The sequence below is a fragment of the Sciurus carolinensis genome, chromosome 17 (assembly GCF_902686445.1).
Source record: "Sciurus carolinensis chromosome 17, mSciCar1.2, whole genome shotgun sequence".
In the NCBI taxonomy this organism is placed as follows: Eukaryota; Metazoa; Chordata; class Mammalia; order Rodentia; family Sciuridae; genus Sciurus; species Sciurus carolinensis.
Genome location: NC_062229.1, coordinates 10499926 through 10526900, shown reverse-complemented (window position 1 = coordinate 10526900; position 26975 = coordinate 10499926).

The window sequence follows — 26975 nt, the reverse complement described above, 5'->3', positions numbered from 1 at the left end:
GAAAAAAAGACATCTGAGTCAGGGAGCCTATATAGGAAATGACTCTACTATGAGTCTGAATGTGCACAATCATCTTTGGGACTGTGGTGGAGATGAAACCAATGTCACCCAAGGACAGCTTGGAGAGGAAGAAGTACACGGGGGTATGGAGGTGGGAGTCAGAGCTGACAGCCAGGATGAGGAGCAGGTTCCCCAGCACTGTGACCAGATACATGGACAGGAACCGTCCAAGTAGAATGATCTTCAGTTCTGTATCATCTGAGAATTCCATGAGGTGAAATTCTGAGATGTGTGCTAGATTTTGTGCTTTTGTAGTGCTAGGACATGTTTAGATAGGAAAGAGGGTGGGAAAAAGCAATGACATAATTGGGCACCAGAAACTCTGTATGTATTTGAATTCTAGTTAAGTATTCACACTGGAGGTTCATACACACACACACACAAAAAAAAAAAAAAAAAAACAACAACAACAACAACAAAAAAACAAAACTACTCAACTGGAAAATTTCATTTTCTTAGCTTCTTTCATTATTGCAGGCTCTTCTATCCACATCCATTTTAGAGGCATTGAATAGAACCATGTTAGAACTTGAGGAGCATTATCAGTCTTCACTGATACATGAATTGAAATCCTCTTCCTTTAGTTACATGAAGAAAACCTGCTTCATTACTTTGTCAGGTCTTGCTATGGTTGATTTGGGGGAAAGGCAAAAGAGAACAAAACAGGTAATAATGAAAATTACATATGCAATTTCCACATCTGTAAAGTGGGTATAATATATACCTACCTTACATGGTGTTGCAAGAAAGTAGTTAAAAATCACTTAAATTCTCTGATATGCAGATGCTAATTTTGGACTAGACAGAGAGGAGTCAAGGAAGGGGCGGGGTGTGGGGATAGGAATGATAGTGAATAAATCAGACATTATTACCCTATGTGCATATATTATTACATGACCTGTGTAACTGCACATCAAGTACAACCATATAAACAAGAAGTTATACTCCATTTATGTATCGTGTTAAAATGCATTCTACTGTCAGGTACAATTAATTAGAACAAATTACAAAATATTTTAAAATCATTTAAAGAATGTAACTTGTGGTTCTCAGTCTCATTAATTTATTCACCTGTGGATATTTTATAGTATCCAGATACCCTTGCCTCAGACTAAAATCGATTTAATCAGAATTACATTTAAAGTCTTGAGTAGTCCTTTCTTATACAGACTGAGAACCAAAGCCTTATAATATTTTCTGACACTTAGAACATTCCCTATGAAAATTAACAATTGCTATTGTTAATAATACCCACTGTCTATACTAAAGTACAAAAATTTGATAATATTCACATATCATATTGGGGACTAACATTTGATAGAGATGTGAATAATTAACCATGAAATTTGAGTTCTTGGTATCTCTCTACAGGATTCCATTCTCTGTACACCTGTACCCAAACACAGCTACAGTCTTGAGTTGGGTGAATAAAATGTCTTATCAGTGTTGTTTTGTCAATATTGATTTATATGTTCATAAATTGATTTCCATTTAAAATTTACCAAAAGGTACCTAGCGTTCATCTAAGTAATCTAAACACAATACCTATTGCCTTTGAAATATACTCATTCATATTAACAGGTGGCTTTACATCTTTCTGTGAAGGTCACACTTGTACTTGGAAGGCCTTTTCTGAAAGTAGGCCCTACATTTTAACATAGGTTCAGGAACAGAATTCCTTAAAAAGACACTTAAAGCACAAGAAGTAAAATAAAAAAATCAATAAATGGAATGGCATAAAATTAAAAAAACTTCTTCACAGCAAAGGAAACAATCAAGAGCATGAAGAGAGTCTATAAAATGGTAGAAAATCTTTGCCTTCTGCACCTCATATAGGCCATTAATTTTAAGGATACACAAAGAACTCAAAAAACTTAACACCAAAAACAAACAAACAAACAAACAAACAAAAAACAAATAACCCAATAAATGGGCAAAGGTGTCTAAACAGAAGAAATAAAAATGTGTCTAAAAGAAGAAATACCAATGGTCAACAAATACTTGAAAAAATGTTTAACATCTCTAGCAATTAGAGAAATGCCAAATTAAACTACACTGAGTTTCCATCTCACACCAGTTAGAATGGCAATGATCAAGAATCAAATAACAATAAATGTTGGCAAGGATGTTGGGAAAGGGGTACACTCATACATTGTTGGTGAGACTGCAAACTGATGCAACCACTCTGGAAATTAGTATGGAGATTCCTCAGAAAACTAGGAATGCAACCACAATTTGACCCAGTTTTCCCCACTCCTTGGTGTAGATGCAAAGGACATAAAACCAGCATACTACACTGACACAACCACATCAATTTTAACAGCACAATTCAAAATAACTTGGCTATGGAACCAACCTAAGTGCCCTTCAACAGATAAATGGATAAAGAAAACGTGGTATATATACACACACGCAACAGAGTATTTATTCAGCTACAAAGAAGAATGAACTTATGACATTTGCTGGTAAATGAATGGATCTGGAGACTATCATGCTCCATGAAATAAGTTGATCCCCAAAACCCAAAGGTCAAATGATATGTGGAAGCTAACCCACAAAAAGGGGTGGGGATGGAGGATAGAAGTTCAGTGGATTAGACAAAGGGGAATGAAGGGAAGAGGGTGAGAGGAAAGGGAAACACAGACAGTGGGATGAATCTGACACAACTTTCCTATGTATGTATGTGAATACACCATAGTGAATCTCACCAATGGGTACATTCATGGATAACAATTTGAAAAAATAACTATGTGCAAATGGTAGAAATATCAACAGAGGGAAGGGAGTAAGGGGTAGAGAAAAAGTACGGGCAGGAGAGTTACTGGGATCAGAATCAGAATAAAGTATATTCCATGCTCGTGTAATTTTGTCAAATGAATTCTACTGTCATGTATTACTAAAAGGAACCAATAAAATAAAATAAAAAAGAAAGGATTTTTCTGATGCACACCATTGCCTGAAGGAAGAGCATCATTTAAATTGGGAGTTCATAAGTCTATTACTATGACAATCCTTTCCAAATTATTGTGCCTTTCTCCAAATCACAAAAGTGAGAAGTTCTATAGAATACACAGGTGGAGGATAATTCTTTGCTTTCCAGAAATTGATGCATGTTCAATTCTACTGTTAATCACCTACATTTGTGTCCCAATTTAAAAAGTATAATTATCATCCACACTCTCTTAATCTTAAAATGAGCCATCAAAATACCCCTACAGTAGTTCCAATAATAATCTCTCCATAACACCAAAGAAATGTTCCCTTTTATAGGGAATAAGGGTGCCACCCGGTTCTAGTAGAAGAGACAGTGCCCTGAGATGAAACTCTGGAAATCAGTATTTTAGTCTCTCTTCATTAACCTGCTACTATATACAAAATGTGTGCAAATCTTTCAATCTCTCTGTGATCATACTGATTAACAGAAAGAAAAACAGATTAATAGAGAAAATAACATGCATTCCCACAGTGTGTATAGTATGATGTCAGGAATTGAGTAAGTATTTGGTCATTGTGTTTCTTTTAAAATCGAAGATTCCACCTTTGTGGAAATATCAACTTTATTGACAAATGCCATAGTCAAAGAGCACCAAAGCTTGCAATGATGTGAAACTGAAATGTGTCTCATGCTAAACAAAATAAAGCAGCCCCCTTCTGTTTTGGCCTTTCCCCCCTTTTGCATATCCATAAAACTCTCAGTCATTGTCTTTTAAAAATTGAGAGTGCTGGGAGTGATATTGCCAAATTATATTGTTATATAGTGTATTGTGTGCATGTGCACACACATAACAACAAATCCCATCCATATGTGCAACTATAATACACCTATAAAGAAATGTGGGGGGGAAATGAATGTCTTTGAATTTGTAATCCCAGTTAAGTAGGAGGCTGAGACAGGAGGATCACAAGTTTGTGGCCAGTAGTGGGACCCTGTATCAAAATAAAATAAAAGGGTGGGGGGATATAATGCAGTGGTAAAAGGACTCTAGGTTCAATCACCAGTACAGAAGAAAAGTAACTTATAACTTTCCAAGAAGCAATGAAAGTGCAGACAAAAAGACCCAAGTGTTTAATTCAAATTGATTCGGATCCATTTTGGTGGTTGAAGGAACGGGCAATTCAATGGTTAACAGATTTGTGTGTATGTGTGTGTGTGTCTCCTCTGTGCCAAGGAAAGCACAGCTTTGGGGAAATGAGAAACGGAAAAGTTAAGACATTCTCCAAATAAATAACATAAATATCTACAGGGAAGAAAATAAAATATCCCATCCAAAAACAGGAAGATAGTACCTTCAGGTCACAGGACATTTTACTCAAAGTGTGAGAATATTAACCTACCATTATAAATAATATAAATTTCCTTTTGCCCTATTTTATACATACTTCACAAATTAATTCCCCAAGAATCATCCATTTCTATTCAACCCATACTAAATGCAGTTGTGCCCACTAGGACACAGACAGGATTCAAATTTAAATTGTCAGGTTCTGGGTCTGATTCACTAAACGTCTTTATTTTCCCAGCCAACAGAATATACTAAGCAAAGGACCAATCATCTTAAATGCAGGTACATTCTTTAATTCTTTCCAGTTTCCAGTGTAGGAATGAATCAAGACTGACTTCATGTCTCCTTTAGATTGAGTGGGATAATAATATACATGGAAGGGGATGTGGTCAGTTACATGAAAATTCTGCAAGAGAGCGTGAGAGAGATCAGTGCTAAATTATTGTGTGCCTATATTGTTTGTAAACTTTGCCTGTGATCTCTGTCTAACCTTCCTATGTTGGATGAAACTGATGCCAATCACTGCCCTGCCCTCTGGTCTACCGGAAAACCCCAAAAGGAAGGTGAAAATAAACAAGAGGTCTCTTCCTGGAGTGAAAAGAAATGAAATAACTGGTGGGTTATCAATGGGGACAATCTGCCAGGATCCTCCTGGTGTGAAGCTCCTGTATTAAACATGGCTCAATTCAAACAGCCCAATTCAAACATGGCTTCTTTCTTTTCTACCTGAAAAAAATTACTACAAGTTATATAAATATAATGTACTCTTTCATTTTTCTGTGAGGTAATAATAACATGAGCATATATAACTAGAGTAAGACTGTGCACATGAAATAAAACAAGTGACTGAGCGTGTTTCTCAGGACCTGGCACTTAGGAAGTCCTCTACATCAGGCTATGAGGTGATGGGTACTTTATTCCTCCTCAACATTCTTACATCATCCTTATAATCATTTTGGAGTGCTTGAGACACAATTTAGAAGGATCCATTTTCTACTATTGTGAGTAATATTTCTATGATTGCCAAACTGTCATATTTGTCCTCAGAATAAGGAAAGAACAGTTCCAAGAGCAAGGAGTTTCTTCCTGGAGTGGCAGGGAAGTGTAAAGGTGTTAAGAGGTCCAGGGTACAACCTGCCAGGACTCTTCTACCCAGATGCTCTGGATCTCTAATCACACAGCTCAATCCAAACACAGTTTCCATGCATTCAACCCAGACACCAAGTGCAAGTTACATAAAAATGTTGAACTCCTTTATTTTCTGTAAAATAAAGGAACGTGGCACTTACAACTTGGGGAAGACAAAACGGATGCAAACAATCTACATAGAACATGTAGTTCAGCACCTGGCCCTTGGGAGTATCTCAAGAGTGGTTCATGATGTTGTGGTTACTGTCATCCTCTTCCTCAGCATGTCCACCATAATCTTTTGGGGGTGCTTAAGAAATAATTTAGGGGGTCCAATTTTCTGCTATGGTAGATGAGGTGTCTCTGCAAAGTGGATTCAACGTATAAGGAAAGTAAAATCTAGAAGATTTCTAGGACACCTGCTATGATCCCCTACATACAGGTCATAGTCCTCAGTTAGAATTTTTCACATATTCTCCCTTTGGGTTACCCAAACCTCTTGATCATCAAAATAATAGGAAACAATGCTTCTGACAGTCCTTACTCCACCCTTCCTCTCCCTCAGTACTTCCTGGGTTATGATGCTTCTCTGCTGGGTCATGGCAAAAGACTGCAGACTTAATGCCCCTGCCCTACTGTTGCCCACTGATCACTTCTTTGTCTATAGGACTGGTATCAGTACAGTCTCAGACAGGAGGTCCCTGCTGCAGTTACTATGGGAGGAGGAGCCACCAGTGGAGCTGACTATACTTGAGACATCGAACTGAAAGGCTAAAGGGATAGACTGATTATTCACTATGATATGACCTTGGAGTCTCAATGCACAGAGCTCATAATTAACCATATTGGTACAGATTACCACAAACTCTAAGGACTTCCTAATATTAATACAGAAAGAGAAAAAAGAGGAAAAACAAATATTGACAAAGGAGAAAACCTCATGTGTACTCTTCATTTGTCACTTCTTTTTTTAAACATTCATTGACTTTTAAAAAAATTCATTTCTATTTGTATTCGATAAAATTTAAATTCCAAAGATACGTTACAGTTCTCACCATTGTTTAGTTCAGAGAACAACGACATTCATTACACTCACCTTGTGGTGCATCCATTGCCAACATTCATCTCTAGGAATTTTTAATGTTATCTTCTTAAATCAAATTGCTGTATCAATTAAAAACTCCACATTCCTCCCACCCCCAACAATGGTTACCATCATCAACTATGAAACACGATGAGAAATTAAAGTCATTATATTCCCCCAAAAAAATGTGACCGTGGAGGCAGAATTTAGAGATCTAGATGTTTAGTTTTGCTCTTTTCCACCCTACATTTCAATCGGATGCCTCAGGTCCTGAGAATATACTGCTCTCTTGCACAGCCTTCTCAGGGATCATATAAAGTCTTTGTTCCTCAAACTGCAGTTAAAGGGATTCAGCATAGGAATGATCATGGCAAAAATGACTGAGGCTATCACACCCCTTCCTAGAGAATGTGTTATAGCTATACAGGAACATTTCCAGTGCTTGTTTCATAAAATAAGCACAAAACTGACAAGTGAGACCCATAGGTGGAGACAGTATACTTCCCACCTGGTGGTAGGATTCTCGGAATGGAAGAAATAATTTTATGGTAAGAAGAAAGGATACCTGAGGTGGGAAAAACAACAAATATGGCCACAGCAAAATACTTTACTGTATTACTGCATGTAGTGTAAAAATATAAAAGACAAAGGAGTTTTAAAGGTCACTGAAGAAATCAGAAATTTCCACACCTTGCAGTTGTATGCCAATTAAATTGTGTAACTGGGATTCCAAAATTAAACAAGAGACCCAAAAGCTAAGAAGGCACAGAGGCAAGGGTTCATGATAAGTGGGCAACACGGCATGTGAGATGGCCACACACCAGTCATGAGGAACTATAAGAGAATTCTGCATCAGGCAGCCCATGTAAGACCTTATTATAAATCTGAATGTCCACAGTCATCTTTGGGACTCTTGTAGAGATGAAACAGATGTCAACCAAGGACAGGTTGGAGTGGAAGACAAGTTGAGCTTGTAGAGGTGGGAGTCAGAGCTGACAGCCAGGATGATGAGCAGGTTCCCAAGAATGGTGACCAAGTACAGGGACAGGAACAGTCCAAAGAGTATGGGCTGCAGGTCTGGGTCCTCTGAGAAGCTCATGAGATAGAATTCTGAGACATGTGTTATATTTTTGAGAAAGAAAAGAAATGGGAAACAACAGGCACAAGTACACATTTTTTCTCTCTCTAAAGATATATATAATATATATATTACACATATGATTAATGGTGCTAATTAAGGATTAATATGCTTTTCTAATAAAAGTTATTTTTGAGTTATTTAAGTTATTTTGATTGTTTATTCTTTTTTTCATTTATTATTTATTTGATAAGCTATTTAAGTTATTTTGATTACTGACATTTTATATATATATATGTAATACATACTGACATTACACACATAATTACATTTTTTATGTCAGTAAACAAAATAACTTGGCCTAATAGATTGTTTTCCCCACTTTAGTTTCCAGGGCTGCTGTTTCCCTCCCTCCCTGCCTCCCTTATTCCCATCCTCTCCTCTATTGCTCTCATGCTTATCTCACAGTGCAAAATACATGTAGTCCTATTCAAGAGTCCCCATATTCTCAACAGTTCCAGGATGGCCCAAAAGTCCAAGTCCAAAGTCTCCTCTAAGACTCAAGGCAAACTCTCATCATGAGCTCCTGCAAGATGCAACAGCAAGTTACAAATATCCAATATATAAAGGCACAGAGTAAACATTTCCATTCCACAGTGGAGAAATAGGTGCATAGAAAGAAGGGGTGAGACCAAAACAAATCCCAGCTGGGCAAACAAGCCCTGGAGCTCCATGTCCATCATCTGAGGCTCTCTCTAAAGGGTTGTGTAGCTCTGCCCTTGTGTTTTGGCTGGTTGCAGCCCACATGGCCTCTCTGTTTGCTTGTCTCTGCTCAATTCCTGCAGCTTTCTCTGCAGATGATCTACAATAATGGCATTTCTTAAGCTCAGGGGTCACTACTACAACTTTGTCTTCCTCCTCACATCTCCACACATTGCGCTCTCAGGGGCAGCTCACAGGGAATCTGACCCTGCTGAACTTTGACTGGCTTCCAAGGCCTTCCTCTGAAATTTTTTTTTTTTAATTTTTAATTTTTTTATTTTTTACTGACTGTATTTTGATTCATTGTAAACAAATGGGGTACATCATTTCATTTGTTTTTGTTGTTGTTGTTTGTTTGTTTTTTGTTTTTTTAACAGGCTGGGTTCTTTATTACATGTTAAGTTAATAAATACAAAAAAGAAGAAAAAGGAGAACAGAGTGGTTTTTCAGTATCTGACAACTGTATTACTCCCTGTAAAAGGCATCAAAAGCAATCTTTGTACCTTCCTTTTTCCCCCCCAGAGGAGAAAAGCATCCATCAAATTCAGGTTTATGATGAAAGCAGTTTCAGTGATCCACTGATCCATGGAATTCAGTGTGACCAGGTGAGTACTATGAGGAACTGAAGAGACTCCTAGACAGGATGGCCAGTGCACCTTTTCCTGTCCTTTGGTTGTACCCAGAAGAAGACACTAAGAGTGAAAGGATCTTAAGAAAAATTATTGGATGGCTTATATTCAGGGAAGGATTCCAAGTTGTGTATGTAAATAAGTAAATATAGTTAAGTGCAAATAAGCACACAACCATGTAAGTAACTATAAGCATATGTAATTATTTTTCATCATTTCATTTTATGGTTGTACACAATGTAGATTTACACTGTGTGTGAAATCTTGGTAGAAGCCTGTCAGGGTCTTAAGCCCCCTTGCTCTTCTCGACCAGTGGCAAGGGAAGGGGACACTCCCCAACAAGGTCAGACCAGGATATGTAGGGCCAACTGACTGCCTGCTCCCAGTTCCCTGGGCGGAGGACAATCAGATGCATCAGGGAGACCAATCACAGCAGGAACTTGTTTATTGAGGAAATCACACACAGCTTTTATGTAGGATAGGGGATAGGTGGGAACCAATCAGCTTAAAGGTCAGCAAGGCATGGGTGTTCATGCAGGTGACAGTCCCATAGGACTATATGGCAAGCAAAAGCTGATCACATTTGTGGAACTGTTGTTAACCCATCCCTGATGCTGATCCAATTTATTGTCATTAACTATTGAAATCGCCTTTGAGTCCTTGATCTTGCTCACTCGCCATGGAGTAAGGAGTCAGCCTGAGTTAGTTAATGTGTCATTAGTCTCAACATATCTCCCTTTTTAGTTTTATATTAAGGGTGTGCCTGTCTTAGGTTGTCCTCCTCTGAGGATCTTACCTGTCATTGACTACCACCTTAGCACTTCAGGTGGGCCCCTCAGGAGGAGCAGGGCTTAAGGGAGAGACACTTAGACCCCAGTGTCCCCATATGAGTGATCCATAATCCTATAGGGCTCCCAATCATCATTATGAAGGGCGGTATAATGCTGTCAGACCACCATGAGCTGCACAGGCTTACTTAGCCTAGCTTTTCAGGAAATGGATAAGCTTACTGATTATGCAAGGCCCAAAGGTGAACACAAGGATAATGGTGATTAGCGGTCCCCTAAGCGGGAGGAGGTAGGGGAGCCATCCATCTAATTCCCGGTCCAGAGGAAATTAGAGTGGAGGTTGCTCCTATGACGTTCCAGATCTTATCGTAGGTTTTTTATTTTATCTTGTGCAATGCCAGAGTGGTTGGCGTAGAAACAGCACTCTTCACTAAGGAACAGGCAAAGCCCTCCTTCCTACGCGGTAAGCACATCCAAACCATGACAATTTTGCAGAACGACAGTAGCCAAGGAATCAACTTGAGTCTGTAGATCTAAGATGGTAGAGCTGCAAAGTGCAATGTTAGGAGCTATGTGTAGCTCTCAAGGAAGTCCATTGTCCAAAGTTATGAGGTCAGAGACCCTAATCTTAATCACTGTTGTCCCATTTTTGTTACTGCACATTACTCTCTTTCTTAAATGTCATTTTAAGCAGTTTACATATATTGACTCCTGAGTCTACATGAACATTAGTTAACGCAATTTAACATTATATCTAAAACATGAATTAAAGGCTGAAAGAGCTTTTGCCTTTCCTTTTGTGTGGCAAAGTGGCAAAATGTTTTCATGTTTCACAATATTACCCTTTAAACAAATCAGGCTCTAACTTTTAGAAATACATTTACATTTAAATTTCTTTATCTCAGTGTAAAAAGTAACAAATTTACATATACCCTATTGATAACAGGTCCTATAATAGAACATTAAATGATAGAAATAAATCCCCAATAAAATTTACTCTTTATAATTACCATTACAGACAAGTTTAGTTTGGAGAATAACAGCTTGATAAATTTCCTATTTTAAAAACTTGTATACCTGGAAAATATGAACACATTTAATATACAAACAGTGACCATTTCACAAGTACAGTGACACTTCTATCTTACCAAATTTAGTTTTTAAAGAAAAATCTAGACTCTGTAACGTAGTCCAATTCCCTAACAGTTGTTTAACCATAATTACACAAACCCAAATTTTTAAGACTACTTGTTCTAAAGAATAAAACTTAATAGACACAAAGCCAAGAGCAAATCAGCATTTCTAAGAAATCCTTCTCATCTTACCATATAGATTAAACTTTGGTTTATATCAGAACATTAGTATTTCAACTTAGGAAAAACCTTAAATAGCTCCAACTGTGTCACATACATAGAACCAACTTAGTTACATGCAAACTTGTTGAAACTTGCCCTTCAAAGACTTTCTTAGCACTTACTTAGACCCTCATGTATTTCATCACACAAGCACTTTCTCAACCAGAAACATTTTGTTCTTCACCAAATATATTTCCATATGTAGGACCTTTTATTTTCTCTTTCCTATAGGTTGACCCCTTTTAGTTCACATTCTGAAACTCTTAAGAAATTTCTTGATTTATATAAATTACTCCATTTTAATAAGACTAAATATCTTGTTATTTATAATACTCTAATTGAAACACAGTTGAAACTTTTGCTACCCTTCGTATATAGAATTGTACCTTTTAGGACATAATTCTTAGTAACCTTGTTTTAAGTTTAGTGATGACAGAAAAAATTTTCTCTATAAACACATTTGAGTAATGCCATGCATGTCAACTCTAATTCACTTATTTTCTTAAAAAAAAAAAAACCAAGATATTAGACAAGTGTCCTGAAAAGTATTTGCCATCCTTTTCTTCTTGAAGGAAAGTCCTAGAAAAATTGATGTTAGACTTTTTATTAACATCAACATTTTATTAATTTGACTACCTAGAGACTTGTGAGTTATTTTCAAAGACATTTTACTCTTATTAGTTTACCCAATTTAAATTGAACCTTTTTAAATCATGTGAATTAAAAATATTTGGATCCATTTTTAAATTTTAATTTTAGGAATGCTCAATTTTGATACAGACAAAACATGACATCAGACAGCACGACATACAAATAACACAAAATTGAAGACCTTGTAACTTTATAGGTGAATCTCCATTGCAATATAACAGATGTTCAAAAACTCTAGTTGAATAAAAAAGTAGAACTGATCAAAAAAGTCATGAGCTCAATAAAAATGTAGAATTCAAAAAAAACAAGAGTCCTGGAAAAATGATACGGCCGTTAATTACTTTAGTAAAGCACCATAAAATTTACTTTTGCTGGAGTTCAGGTAAGACTCTTTTTTTTTCTTTTTTTTTCCCTTGAGTTTGATACTGGTCTCCTACTGAGCCTTCAGACTTTCTCTATTTACATTTCAATGTAAGTCTTGACTGAGATCTGGATCTGAATGGGGCTAAAATTTTCCAGCAGAAACTTGATGCCTAGGGTATTTTAACCCTTATTCCTGGTTAGTAATCAATTCAGGTTTGGACACAGAAAACTGTGAAACAATTATCTCCCAATACTTGTGGGGACTGGGGCTACTATATCATACTCCTTACTAGGACATGCCACTGATGGTTGGGCTGGTTACTACCTCCACACCGGCATATGTGGAACCTCCTGGCAGGAGGACTAGGTGGGCTGGGCTGGGGTGAAGTTGGAGGAGGGATTAAGAGGGGGAGAAGAAGGAGGCATTGAGTTTGCAGGAAGAGCAGAGAAGCACAAGAAATAAGAGACTTGAAGATAAAGAATCCCTTTCCATCTGCCCACTTGCTTTCGGAGGCAGTGTGCCAATATCTTTGGTAGCCACAATCCACCTTCCCATGGAATGATCTTTCATCCCTGCATAGGCCAATTTGTGATTGGTAGTCATTCCTTCCCAAACTAACATTTTAGCATTTACTGGGAAGGCCATACAGGGAGTGGGGAGGTTAGAGTCTGAGAGTTCTTGCCCAGTATCATAATGGCCACTGGGAAGATTTTCCACCATCTGGAAGGAGGAGGGCAAGGCCTTTCATTGGAATCTGATGTGGCCCCAGAATACAAGATAGTGGCAATAAGCCTACCCGGGGCAGAAGTGGGCCCTCGCTATGTGTAGAGGCTGGTTGTCCTCCTGGTTCCTCAACCTTGGGACGAGCAGACAGAGATGGATTGGGCTCCTTACTAAAGGTCTCCCAAGATTGCTTACTATGTGGCAAGTTTCTGGAAGGAGATGCAATGGGAGGAGCCAGTGGTTCTTTAGGCAGTGGCTCTTTGGGAGGAAACTTGGAGCCCCCTTTGGGAGGTCCTGGAGAGAAGCAAGCCTTAAGGATGGATAATGTAGGGCAGACTCCTATTGGGGGACACTCCCCTAAATTTATTTCCCTCTTCCTAACAAGTTGTTCTACATGATCCCATGTGGACCAATCAAAAAGATTAGCAGCAGGAAGCCAAGGGGCCACCCGAGTAAAGGTGTCCCAGGCTTTTTCTGCCTGTGTATCAGACAACTCAAGGCCCCTACTCTTCAGCATGAGTCTAAGAACTGAGAGCACAGGGTCACCATGTGTGGTGTGTGTTTACCCCACCTTTTCAGGGATGTCCTTAACTTGGAACTTGCTTGGCCTGATCTGCCGGTACTTTTGGTTTCAAAGGTGCCTCTTCACTTCAGCTGCGGATCAGTCTTGAGAGACCCAACATTGGGCACCAGATGCCGGGGTCTTAAGCCCCCTTGCTCTTCTCTACCAGTGGCAAGGGAAGGTGACACTCCCCAACAAGGTCAGACCAGGATAGGTAGGGCTGACTGCCCACTCCCAGCCCCCTGGGCAGAGGACAGTCAGATGTATCAGGGAGACCAGTCACAGCAGGAACTCATTTATTGAGGAAATCACACAGCTTTTATGTAGGGTGGGGGATAGGCAGGAACCAATCAGCTTAAAGGTCAGCAAGACATGGGTGTTCATGCAGGTGACAGTCCCATAGGACTATATGGCAAGCAAAAGCTGATCACATTTGTGGAACTGTTGTTAACCCATCCCTGATGCTGATCCGATTTATTGTCATTAACTATTGAAACCGCCTTTGAGTCCTTGGTCTTGCTCACTTGCCAGGGAGTAAAGAGTAAGTCTGAGTTAGTTCACATTTCATTAGTCCCAACAGAAACCTCCATGACACCCTAACTCCAGCATCCTAAATTCCTACAGAACCTGCACCATGTGGTTATTGCCAAGGTCTATCACTATCTCAAACAAGCTTCCAGGGACCCAGCTGCACTTGCCTCTGAGTACCTGGGCAGCTGAGCAAGATGAAACAACTTCCTAGGCTCCCCTGTGCAAGCAGGGTGCCCCACTGATCTCTTCTCAAACGAATGTCTAACGGAACCTAAGATGGGTGTGATATTGCCAATTACATATATGTGTACAGAGCCTAAGGGTGTGATACTGCCTAAGATGGGTGTGATATTGGCAATTTCTGAGATGCCCTGTACCATCTTTCTCATTCTCTCTGGGCAAAGTCTTTAACATTTCTTCAGTGACAGTAAAGTCTTTAACAACTACAACTTCTTTAACCCCAGTTTTACTCCCGCCTTTCAAGTCCAAGTTTTTCAAATCTTTCTGCTCTGCTTTCTTCTTCTAAATGCCACAAAAAATGGGGCCAAAATCTGCCAGAAATAATCATGCCACTACCTAAATACTATGCTGCCTAGAAATTTCTTCCACCAGATTAAGAAGTTCATCATTTTCAAAATCATCCTCACAGAAAGTCTCAGGACACAGGGAAAATGTAGACAACTTCTTAGCCAGAATATAACATGAATGGTCTCTAGCCCAGTTTCCAGTAGAATCCTCCTTTTCCTCTGAAACCTTTGAACATTGTTCCTACGATCCACAGTTATACCAGCATTCTAGTCGTCTGAGCTCCCACCAGAATTGCCCACTACAGTCCATATACAACATTCTAAAACTTTTCCAGCTTGCACTGCTAAACTCTCCAAAATTCCTCCCACAAATTCCAAAAAGCTCCAAAAGTTTCTGAATCACCTGGTCAAGTTAGTCACAGTAACAACCCCATTTCTGGTACCAATTTCTGTTTTAGTCAGCTTTTTCACTGCTCTGACCAACAGACCTGACAAGAACAATTTTAAGAAGGAAAAGTTTATTTGTTATCTAAACCATAACAACTGCCTTAGAATATATCTTGGCATTTAGAAAGTGCTGTTATTCCTTGTTTCATTCCAGGGATACCGCAGTGTTTGAAAATATGCAAATCAATAAATGTAATCAAGGATAAAAAGCAATCATCTCAATAGATGCAGAAAAATTCATTGACAAAATTCAACATCCCTTTATGATAAAGGTCCTGAAGAAATTAGATATAGAAGTATCTTACCACAACATTATAAAAGTTACATATAAAAACATATAGTTGACAGCATACTACCTGGGCAAAAACTGAAAACATTTTCTCTAAAATTAGGAATGAGATAAGGATATCCACTCTTGTTACTTCCTATTTGTTATGCTTAAGATATGAGGTGTCCCCCAAAAGATCATTTGTAGAACAATACAAGAGTTTAGAGGTAAAATGAGTGGGTTATGAGAGTCTTAACTTAATCAATGCATTCATCCACTGAGATGGATTAATTGGGTAATAACTGACACAGGTAGGTTGTGACTGGAGGAAGTAGGTCACTGGGATGTACCTTTGGGGTATATATTTTGTCCCTGGTGAGCAGAATTCTCTCTGTTTCCTGGTGCCATGTCCAGAGCTGCATTCTTCTGTCACACCCTTCTGCAACGATGTTCTGTCTCAACTCAAGCACAAAGCAATGGAGTTGGCCATGTATGGACAAAGACCTCTGAACCCAAGAGCACTAAATAAACTTTTCTTCCTCTAAAATTGCTCTTGTCATATCTTCTGGTCACAGTGGTGAAAAAGGTGACTGAAACACTATTCAGTATAGTACTTGAAACTTTAGCCAGAACAATTAGGCAAGATAGAGAAATAAGAGATACGAGTAGGAAAGGAAGAAATCAAACTATCCCTATTTTCAGATGATATGATCTTATATTTAGAATATCCTAAAGACTACACCAGAAGACTTTCAGAGCTGATAAACAAATTCAGCAAAATAACAGAATACAAAATCAACAACAATTGGTATTTTCTATGCACCAATAACAAATCTGCTGAGAAAGAAATCAGTCAAATGATTCTATTTGCAATGGCTTCAAAAAAAAAATACCTAAGAATAAAAGAAGTGAAAAGACCTCTACAGAGAAAATTACATAACACTGGAGGAAGAAATTAGAGAAGACACTAGATGATGGTAAGACCTCCCATGTTCATGGATACACAGAATTAATATTGTTAAAACTGCCATATTACCAAAAGTGATTACAGATTCAATGCAGTTCCCATAAAAACACAAAAGACATTTTCACAGAACTAGAAAAAACTATCCTGAAATTCATATGGAAGCAAAGAAAGATCCTAAGTAGCCATGGCAATCCTGAGCAAAGAGAGTAATGCTGGAGGAATCACAATATTTGATTTCAAAATATACATAGTAACAAAAACAGCATGGTACTGGCATGAGAATAGACTCATAAATCAATTCAATATAATAGTGGACCCAGAGACACACCCCTAGCAATATAATCATCTGATCCTTGACAATGGCACCAAAAACATTCATTGAAAAGAAAGCCTCTTCAACAAGATGCTGGGAAAACTGAATATACATAGGTGGAAGAATGGAACTGAAACCCTATCTCTCATCCTGTATAAAAAGATTAACTCAAAATTAATCAAAGACCTAAATATAAGACCCAAACTGCAACTGTTAGAAACACAGGAGAAATGACAAGTCATAGGCACAAGCAAAGAGTTCCTGAATGGGATGCTGATAGCTCCTAAAATAGTGAGAAAAATTAACAAATGGGACCGCTTCAAGTAAAAAGTTTTTGCAAAGCAAAGGAAGCAACAGAGTGAAAGGACATCCTACAGAATGGGAGAGACAGTTTGTTGACTACTCTTCCAACAAGGACTAACATATATACTATATAAAAAAAAAAAAAAAACTAAAAAAACTTAACACCAAAAGTATAAACAACCCAGTCAATAAATTGGCAAATGAAATGAACACACACTTCTCCAAGGAAAAAGTATGAATTGTCAATAATTACATGAAAAAAAGTTCAACACCTTTAGCCATGAGGGAAACACAAATTACAACTACACTAAGAATCCATCTCATCCCAGTCAGAATAGCTATCACCAAGAATACAAAAATAAATACATAAATGAAAAAATGAAAAAATAAATAAATGAATAAATAAATAAATAATAAGTGCTGGTTGGTTTATGAGGGTAAAAGGAATCCCTACACACAGTTTTAGTAATGTTAATTAGTATGGCTAGTATGGAAATCAGTTTCCTCAAAAAATTAAAAATAGTACTAACATGTGATCCATCTGTACAATTTCTGGGCATATAACCAAAGGAATTAAAGTCAACATACTATAGAGATACCTACATACCTATATTTATCATGCCAAACTCAAAATAGCCAACTTATGGAATCAGCCTAGGTGTCTAACAACAGAAAAATGGATTAAGAAAATGTGGCATATATACACAATGGAGTGTTATTCAGTCATAAAAAAAGAAAAAATTCATGTTATTTTCAGAAAAATGAATCAAAATGTAGATCATCATGTTCAGTGAAATAAGAAAGACTCAAAGATACAAGATGGCACACTAGAGGGAGGCTGCGTTCCTTGTAGCTCCGAAACTCCAGTTTCAAGCAGAGGATATCTGTTTCTTGGTGAGGCACGTTTTGCTGCTTATCGATCCCCTGCTGTTTACCCCATTTGTCTGCTGTGATGACCTGCAGTCTGCCAGCATATCGATGCCTTTTTTGAGTGCAGATTACTCACTGTCAGGCATCTATCATCCACCATTTGCCTGCCTTTTGCCTCTCCATCACCTGCCTTACACCTATCCATCACCCAGGGCACGAGGTTCACCTCCTGATTGTCCGATAATAGTCAGCAAACTAATTTCCTACCGCCAGTGGAGCACTAGCTGCCTGTTGTTGCCTGGAAGTTCACTGTTACTGTATCTGCAGGTTTGATTACACATGGCTGTCACCATTTTGAGAAAACAGCCAGGCCCCATAAGACCCCTGGCCAGACTGACTGAGCTCTGTCTCCAGGAGCCCTCAACCCGACCGATCACTCCATGTCTCTGGGGCCCTCACATCCACTGATTGCACCCTGCCACCAGGACCCCCAGACCAACTGACTGTGCCCTAAAATCAGGACCACAGACCGACTGATAGCACCCAGCCTCCAGGATCCCACAACCACACCAAACACATCCAACCTCCAGGACCCCAGCCTGACGAACTGCATCCTTCCTCCAGGACCTCCAGTTGACCACATCCACACCCTGAGCTACAGCTCCCCATTTGCCAACACATTTCAAAGCCAGAGTGGCCATCTTGGATAATCCTGGAAGTCGTAGCTCCGATCTTTAGGTGGGGCAAATCCCATCCTGAGACACCTGCTGGAGGCTTGAAGCTCATTGTCAGGTATCTCTCATGCATCAGGCTACAGAACACTGGGAGGTTTCATTACTATATGACTGTTATACTGTATATTTACTTTTTTCTCCTTATAGAAAAAATTTAACTTCTTAGTTCTTTACTTTTCTTGCTCATTTTCCTTTTGTTTACCTGTTCCCTCAGAGTCTTTCTCCCTTTTTTGCATGCTAACATACAATTTCTTTTGATTACACTCTCACCCTTTCTATTATCTAGAGCTTCTGTTTATTCTTTTCTTATCCCATTAACAGCCACATTCTACATCATTCTGCATCCTCTTTGTCCTCCATTATAAACTGCAGACCTTATTGCAAATCTGTTTGTTTTATTGAAGATAATATTTTAACTCATTCTGTCTATTATGATAATTGTGTTATTATCCTCATAGGGGCTATTTGGTCTAGGATTGCAGAGTGTCTGAATTGGGCACTGCTAATATTGATCTCCCCTTAAAGAAAGGGTTTTGGAACCCTATAGAGCCACTATAAGCCTATAGGGGGAAATCTGCAATACCCCAGATCTGCACTGCTAGAGGGGAAGATGCATGAAAAACATGAGAAAACAAAGGAAGAAAATGATCCAAACAAATCTAGATTCTACATTAATAGAATCCAATGACAGTATGTTAGAAGAAATGTTAGAAAAGGACTTCACATTATATGTGATTAAGATGATTCATGAAGCAAAGGATGAGATAAGAGAGCATATGCAGGCAATGAATGATAATACCAATAAGCTGAAAGAGCTCCTGCAGGAAGCAAAAGATCATTTCAACAAAGAGATAGAGATTCTCAAAAAAAACCAAATGGAAATCCTTGAAATGAAGGAAACAATAAAACAAAATAAAAAAACTCAATGGAAAGCATCAGCAAAAGACTAGACCACTTGGAAGCCAGAACATCAGACAATGAAGACAAAATATTTACTATTGAAAATAAAGTTGCCCAAACAGAGAAGATGGTAAGAAATCATGAACAGAATCTCCAAGAACTATGGGACATCATGAAAAGACCAAATTTAAGAATTATTGGGATTGAGGAAGGCACAGAGATACAAACCAAAGGAATGAACAACCTATTCAATGAAATAATATCAGAAAATTTCCCAAACCTGAAGAATGAAATGGAAAATCAAATACAAGAGGCTTACAGAACACCAAATGCACAAAATCACAACAGATCCACACCAAGGCACGTTATTATGAAAATGCCTAACATTCAAAATAAAGATAGGATTTTGAAGGCCACAAGAGTAAAGCATCAGTTTACATATAAGGGGAGACCAATACGGACAGCAGCTGACTTCTCAACCCAGAATCTAAAAGCTAGAGGGGCCTATAACAAGTATTTGAAGCTCTGAAAGAACATGGTTGCCAACCCAGTATCCTGTACCCAGCAAAACTAACCTTCAGATTTGAAGATGAAATAAAATCCTTCCGTGATAAACAAAAGTTAAAAGAATTTACAAATAGAAAGCCTGCGCTACAGAATTTTCTCAACAAAGTATTCCATGAGGAGGAAATGAAAAACAAAAATGGAGGTCAGCAAAGGGAGGAACTACCTTAGAGAAAAACCACTCAAAGGAGAAACCAAGCCAACTTAAAAATCAAAAATAAGCCAAATGACTGGGAATACAAATCATATCTCAATAATAACTCTGAACGTTAATGGCCTAAACTCATCAATCAAAAGACATAGACTGGCAGAATGGATTAAAAAGAAAGACCCAATAATATTCTGCCTACAAGAGACTCATCTCATAGAAAAAGACATCCACAGAGTAAAGGTGAAAGAATGCGAAAAAACCTATCATGCACATGGACTCTGTAAAACAACGGGTGTTTCCATCCTTATATCAGATAAAGTGGACATCGAGCCAAAGTTAGTCAGAAGGGATAAAGAATGGCATTTCATACTGCTTAAGGGAAACATAAATCAGGAAGACATAATGATAATAAATATTTATGCCCCAAACAATGGTGCATCCTGTACATCAAACAAATCCTTCTCAGTTTCAGGAATCACATAGACCACAACACAATAATTCAGGGTGACTTTACTGCACCACTTTCACCATTAGATAGATCTTCCAAACAAAATCCAACCAAAGATACCATAGAACTCAGTAACACAATCAATAACCTAGACTTAATAGACATGTATTTTTGTTATGCCACAAAACAGCCGCCCGTAAGAAATGCAAAATATAGAGATATTGCCTTGTGTTCTATCAGATCTTAATGGAATGAGAATAGAAATCAATGACAAAATAAAATACAGAAATTACTCTAACACCTCGGGACTAAATAATATGCTATTGAATGAAACGTGGATAACAAAAAACATCAGGGAGGAGATTAAAAAAAATCATAGAGGTCAATGCGAACGATGATACAACATATCAAAATCCCTGGGACACTATGAAAGCAGTTCTAAGAGGAAAATTCATTGCTTGGAGCAAGTTCCAGAAAAGAATGAAAAGTCAACAACTAAATGACCTAACGTTACAGCTCAAAGCCCTAGAAAAAGAACAGAATAAAAACAAAAGTAGTAGAAGACAGAAAATAATTAAAATCAGAGCTGAAATCAATGAAATTGAAACAAAACAAACAAAGCAAAAAATCGAGAAAAGAAAAAGTTGGTTCTTTGAAAAACTACACAAAATAGAGAAACCCTAAACCACATTAACAAAGAGAAGGAGAGAGAAAACTGAAATTACTAAAATTCACGATGATAAAGGAAATATCATGACAGACACCACTGAAATACACAACATAATGAGAAGCTACTTTGAAAATCTGTACTCCAACAAAATAGAAACTACCAAAGACATTGACAAATTTCTAGAAATATAAGCTCCTCCCAAATTGAACCAGGAGGACATTCACAATTTAAGCAGATCAATATCATGCAATGAACTAGAAGAAATACCATCCAAGAAAAGCCCAGGACCAATGGATTCTCAGCCGAGTTCTACAAGACCATCAAAGAAGAACTCATTCCAACACTTCTCAAAGTATTCCAGGAAATAGAAAAGGAGGATACCCTACCAAACTCATTCTATGAAGCAAATATCACCCTCATACCCAAACCAGGTGAAGACACATCAAGGAAAGAAAATTTTAGACCAATATCCCTGATGAATATAGATGCAAAGATCCTTAACAAAATATTAGCATACTCTATCCAAAAACATTTTAAGAAAATTGTGCATCACGTTCAAGTGGGGTTCATCCCTGGAATGCAAGGATGGTTTAACATCCTTAAATAAATAAACGTAATCCATCATGGCAATAGACGTAAGGATAAGAATCATATGGTTATTACAATTGACACAGAAAAAGCATTCAAGAAAATACAACACCCCTTCATGCTCAAAGTACTAGAAAAAATAGAGATAGTAGGAATATACCTGAACACTGTAAATACTACTTATGCTAAGCCCATGGCCAACATCATTCTTAATGAGAAAAACTGAAACCATTCCCTTTCAAAAGGGGAACAAGACAGGGATATCCTCTTTCACCACTTCTATTCAACATTGTCCTCGAAACTCTAGCCAGAGCAATCAGGCAGACCAAAGAAGTTAAAGGGATATGAATAGGAAAAGAGGAACTTAAGCTGTCACTATTTGCAGATGACATGATTCTGTATTTAGAGGATCCAAAAAACTCCTCCAGAAAACTTCTAGACCTCATCAATGAATTCAGCAAAATAGCAGGCTGTAAAATCAACACACATAAATCTAAAGCATTTTTATACACAAGTGATGAAACATCTGAAAGGGAAATGAGGAAATCAACTCCATTTGCAATAGCCTCAAAAAAAAAAAAATAGAATACTTGGGAACCAATCTAACCAAAGAGGTAAAAGATCTCTACAATGAAAACTATAAAACATTGAAGGAAGAAATTGAGGAAGACCTTAGAAGATAGAAAGATCTCCCATGTTCTTGGATAGGCAGAATTTATATTGTCAAAATGGCCATACTACCAAAAGTGCTCTACAGATTCAATGCAATTCCAATTAAAATCCCAATGACATACCTTACAGAAATAGAGCAAGCAATCATGAAATTCATGTGGAAGAATAAGAAAGCCAGAATAGCTAAAGAAATCCTTAGCTGGAAGAATGAAACAGGGGGTATTGCAATACTAGAATTTCAACTTTACTACAAAGCAATACTAATAAAACCAGCATGGTATTGGCACCAAAATAGAGAGGTAGATCAATGGTACAGAATAGAGGACACGGGCACAAACCCAAATAAATACAATTTTTTCATACTAGACAAAGGTTCCAAAAATATGCAATAGAGAAAACATAGCCTCTTCAACAAATGGTGCTGGGAAAACTGGAAATCCATATGCAACACAATGAAACTGAACCCCTATCTCTCACCCTGCACAAAAATCAACTCACAATGGATCAAGGACCTTGAAATCAGACCAGAGACCCTGCATCTTATAGAAGAGAAAGTAGGTCCAAATCTTCACCTTGTTGGCTTAGGATCAGACTTCCTTAACAGGACTCCCATAGCACAAGAAATAAAAGCAAGAATCAATAACTGGTATAGTTTCAAACTAAATAGCTTTCTCTCAGCAAAGGAAACTATCAGCAATGTGAAGGGAGACCCTACAGAGTGGGAGAGTATCTTTGCCACTCATACTTCAGTTAGAGCACTAATTTCCAGAATATATAAAGAACTCAAAAAACTCTACACGAAGAAAACGAATAACCCAATCAACAAATAGGCTAAGGATATGAGCAGACGCTTCACAGAAGATCTACAAGCAATCAAAAAAACATATGAGAAAGTGTTCACCATCTTTAGTAATAAGAGAAATGCAAATCTAAACTACACTATGATTCTGTCTCATCCCAATTAGAATGGCAATTATCAAGAATACAAGCAACAATAGGTGTTGGAGAGGATGTGGAGAAAAAGGTACACTTATACATTGCTGGTGGGGCTGCAAATTAGTGCAGCCACTCTGGAAAGCAGTATGGAGATTCCTTAGAAAACTTGAAATAGACCCACCATTTGGCCCAGCTATCCCACTCCTTGGCCTATACCCAAAGGAATTAAAATCAGCATACTTCAGAGATACAGTCACATGAATTCACAATAGCCAGACTGTGGAACCAACCTAGATGTCCTTCAATTGATGAATGGTTAAAGAAACTGTGGTACATATACACAATGGAATATTACTCAGCTATTAAGAATAATAAAGTTATGGCATTTGCAGGCAAATGGATGAAATTGGGGAATATCATGCTAAGTGAGATAAGTCAATCTCACAAATCCAAAGGTTGAATGATCTCAATGATAAGTGGATGATGACACATAATGGGGTGTTGGAGATGGCAAGAATGGAGGAAGGAGGGAGTGTATAGAGGGGGAAAAGTGATGGGAGGGGTGGGGTGGAAGGAAAAAATAACAGAATGTATGGAACCAAACATCATTACTGTATGTAAATGTATGATTACGCAAATGGTATGCTGTTACTCCATGTACAAACAGAAACAACATGTATCCCGTTTGTTTACAATAAAAATAAATAAATAAATAAAAGACTCAGAAAGGCAAGTTGTACATGTTTACCCTCATATGTGGAATCAACAGTGGGGGACATATGAAAGTAGCAGAGAGACCACTAGAAAAAAGGGGGAGGGGAGCATAAGAGAGGGTGATGATGAGGTGGATATGTTATTTGCACGTGTGGACATGCCACAATGAAACCACTTATTCTATATAATTAAATGCATTAATAATAAAGAATGTGTACCTAAAAATGGAATTGAGAAAATGCTGTTAGTAGTACTAATAACTCACCCTTCCCTTACCCCAGGATCAATAAAATTTCCAAGACAAAAAAAAAATAGGAAAAAAATTACTTATTTCTCCTGTAAATAATACATACTCCCTTATTAAAGTATAAAATGTTAACATTTACTTCAGCCCTAATATTTTATATTGATTTGGATTATTATATGGAAAATTTTTGTTCTGGGCATCTCTGCATGATTACATTCTCCTACACACCTGTCCCCCAAAGGTGAGCACTGTCATGGAATTAAACAGGTAGATTTTCCTGTCAGTGTTTCCATGTCTCTATTGATTTATGTATTAATGGATACAGTAAAAAATAAATTTACCATATGAGCCAGTTGACCCAGTTACTTCACCTCTGTATCCAAAGGAAAAGAAACAGATCTGAAGAAAAAGAAATTAGAATACCAAATATATACCCTCATGCCCATGTTAATTGTAGCACTACTCCCAATAGCTAAGATATTCAATTAGCCTAGGTGTCTATCAACAAATGAGTGGATAAAGAAAATGTGGTACAGATATCCACAGTGGAATATTATTCTACCCTACAAAAGAATAAAATCCAGTTAACTGAAGCCAAATGGATGGAATTGAGGACATTGTGCTAAGCGAAAGAAGTCAGACAGAGAAAGACAAATACCATATGTTCTTTCTCTTATGTGGAAGCTAAAAAAAAAAAAAGTCAACGTGGAAATATAATAGTGATTACTAAACTTTGGGAAGGGTAAAAGGGTTGGGGTAAGGGTGATTGGAATTGTTTAGTTGATTAGTGCACACTAGATGCCTTTGTGGAAATATCGCACAGAATCCCATTTAATGCATATAATTAATATTCATAAATTAAAATTTGTATCTTAAAACTTACCTGCCTGGCACAGTGGCACATGCCTCTAATCCCAGCAGCTGGGGAGGCTGAGACAGGAGGATCATAAGTTCAAAAGCAGTCTCAGCAAAAGCGAGGCCCTAAGCAACTCATTGAGACCCTGTCTCTAAATAAAACACAAATAGGAATGGGGATATGGTTCAGTGGTCAAGTGCCCCTGAGTTCAATCCCCAGTACCAAGAAAAAGAAACTTATCTATGAAGTACCTAAAGCTCATCTAAGTAGTTTACAACAGAAAATCTATTGCCCCTGAAACATACTAGTTTACATCTACATGTGGTGATGTAAGCACATACATCAACTTCAAATGCTTTAACAGGTACATGGCATTACCTGAGGGAGATACATTATTTGTCAGTTTATAAATATGACAATCACTTCAAAATTCTTGTGCCTGTGTTCATATCAAAGAAGTGAGAATTTCCAAATACCATGTGGGTAAAGGATGATTGCTTGAATTACAACAGTTGATGCATGCTCAATTTTATTACTAATCACCTGTCTTTGTTGTCACAATAAATATTCATTGCCAACTACATCCTTACCATATATCACAAAAATAATTGCAGAGCATATTAATAATCCCTTCATGATAAATCATGAAGAAATCGCATCTTCTATGGGAAATATTACAACATGCTTCTAGTAGAAGAGACAGTGCCCTGGGATGGGAATTAGGAAACCCACATTTTAGTCTTGTATTATTGACCTGCTACTATATGCAGGATGTGTGCAAATCTCTCCACCTCTCTGATTAATGGAAACAATAACACTAATTTCTACAACATGTGTAGTACATAAGGGAAGCTGGGAGCTTAATAAACATTTGGTCAATATAGATTTTTCTTAAATAAAGCATTCAGCTAGGCACAGGGTATGCACCTATAATCTCACTTGGGGAGCCTAGGCAGAAGAATCACAAGTTCAAGGCCAGTCTTGGCAAAATAGCAAGACACTGTCTCAAAGTAAAAAAATAAAATAAAAGGGTTGGGGATGTACTCAGTGGAGAGTGCCTCTGGTTTCAATCCCCAGGACCACCAAAAATAAATAAATAAATAAAGGGGGTTCAGGGAGAGGGAGGAAGGATGGGAAAAGAGAGGAATGGTGGAATGACAACAAAACTATGCTAAGTACAAATACGAATGTACTACAGTGAATTTCATCTTTATATCTATAAAACACTAATTTAAAAAAGAAACTAGAAATAAATAGAAGAAAGACCAGTAGAGTAGAGGAAGGGGAATGGGGGAGGGAGAAAAGAAAAGGGGAAGTAATGGGGACTGAAGTGGAGCAAATTATAATCATGCTCATATGATCATGTCAGAATGAATTCCAGTATTGCATACATAAGTAATATACTAATAAAATAAAATTAAAAATAAAGCAGTCATTATGAAAAGAGCAAGTTTATTGATGAATACAATTGCCAAAATAGACTGGAGCAACTGAATAGATAATTCACAGAAGAAGAAATATAATCGATCAACAAATGTATGAAAAAATGTTCAACATCTCTATCAATTAGAAAAATGCATATCAAAACTACACTGAGATTCCATCTCACTCCAGACACAATGGCAATTATTAAGAAATACAAGCAACAACAAATGTTGGTGAGGATGTGGGGGGGAAAGGGTACACTCATACATTGCTGATAGGGCTGCAAATTGGTGCAACCACGCTGGAAAGCAGTATGGAGATTCCTCAGGAAACTTGGAATGGAACCACCATTTGACTCAGTCATCCCACTCCTCAGT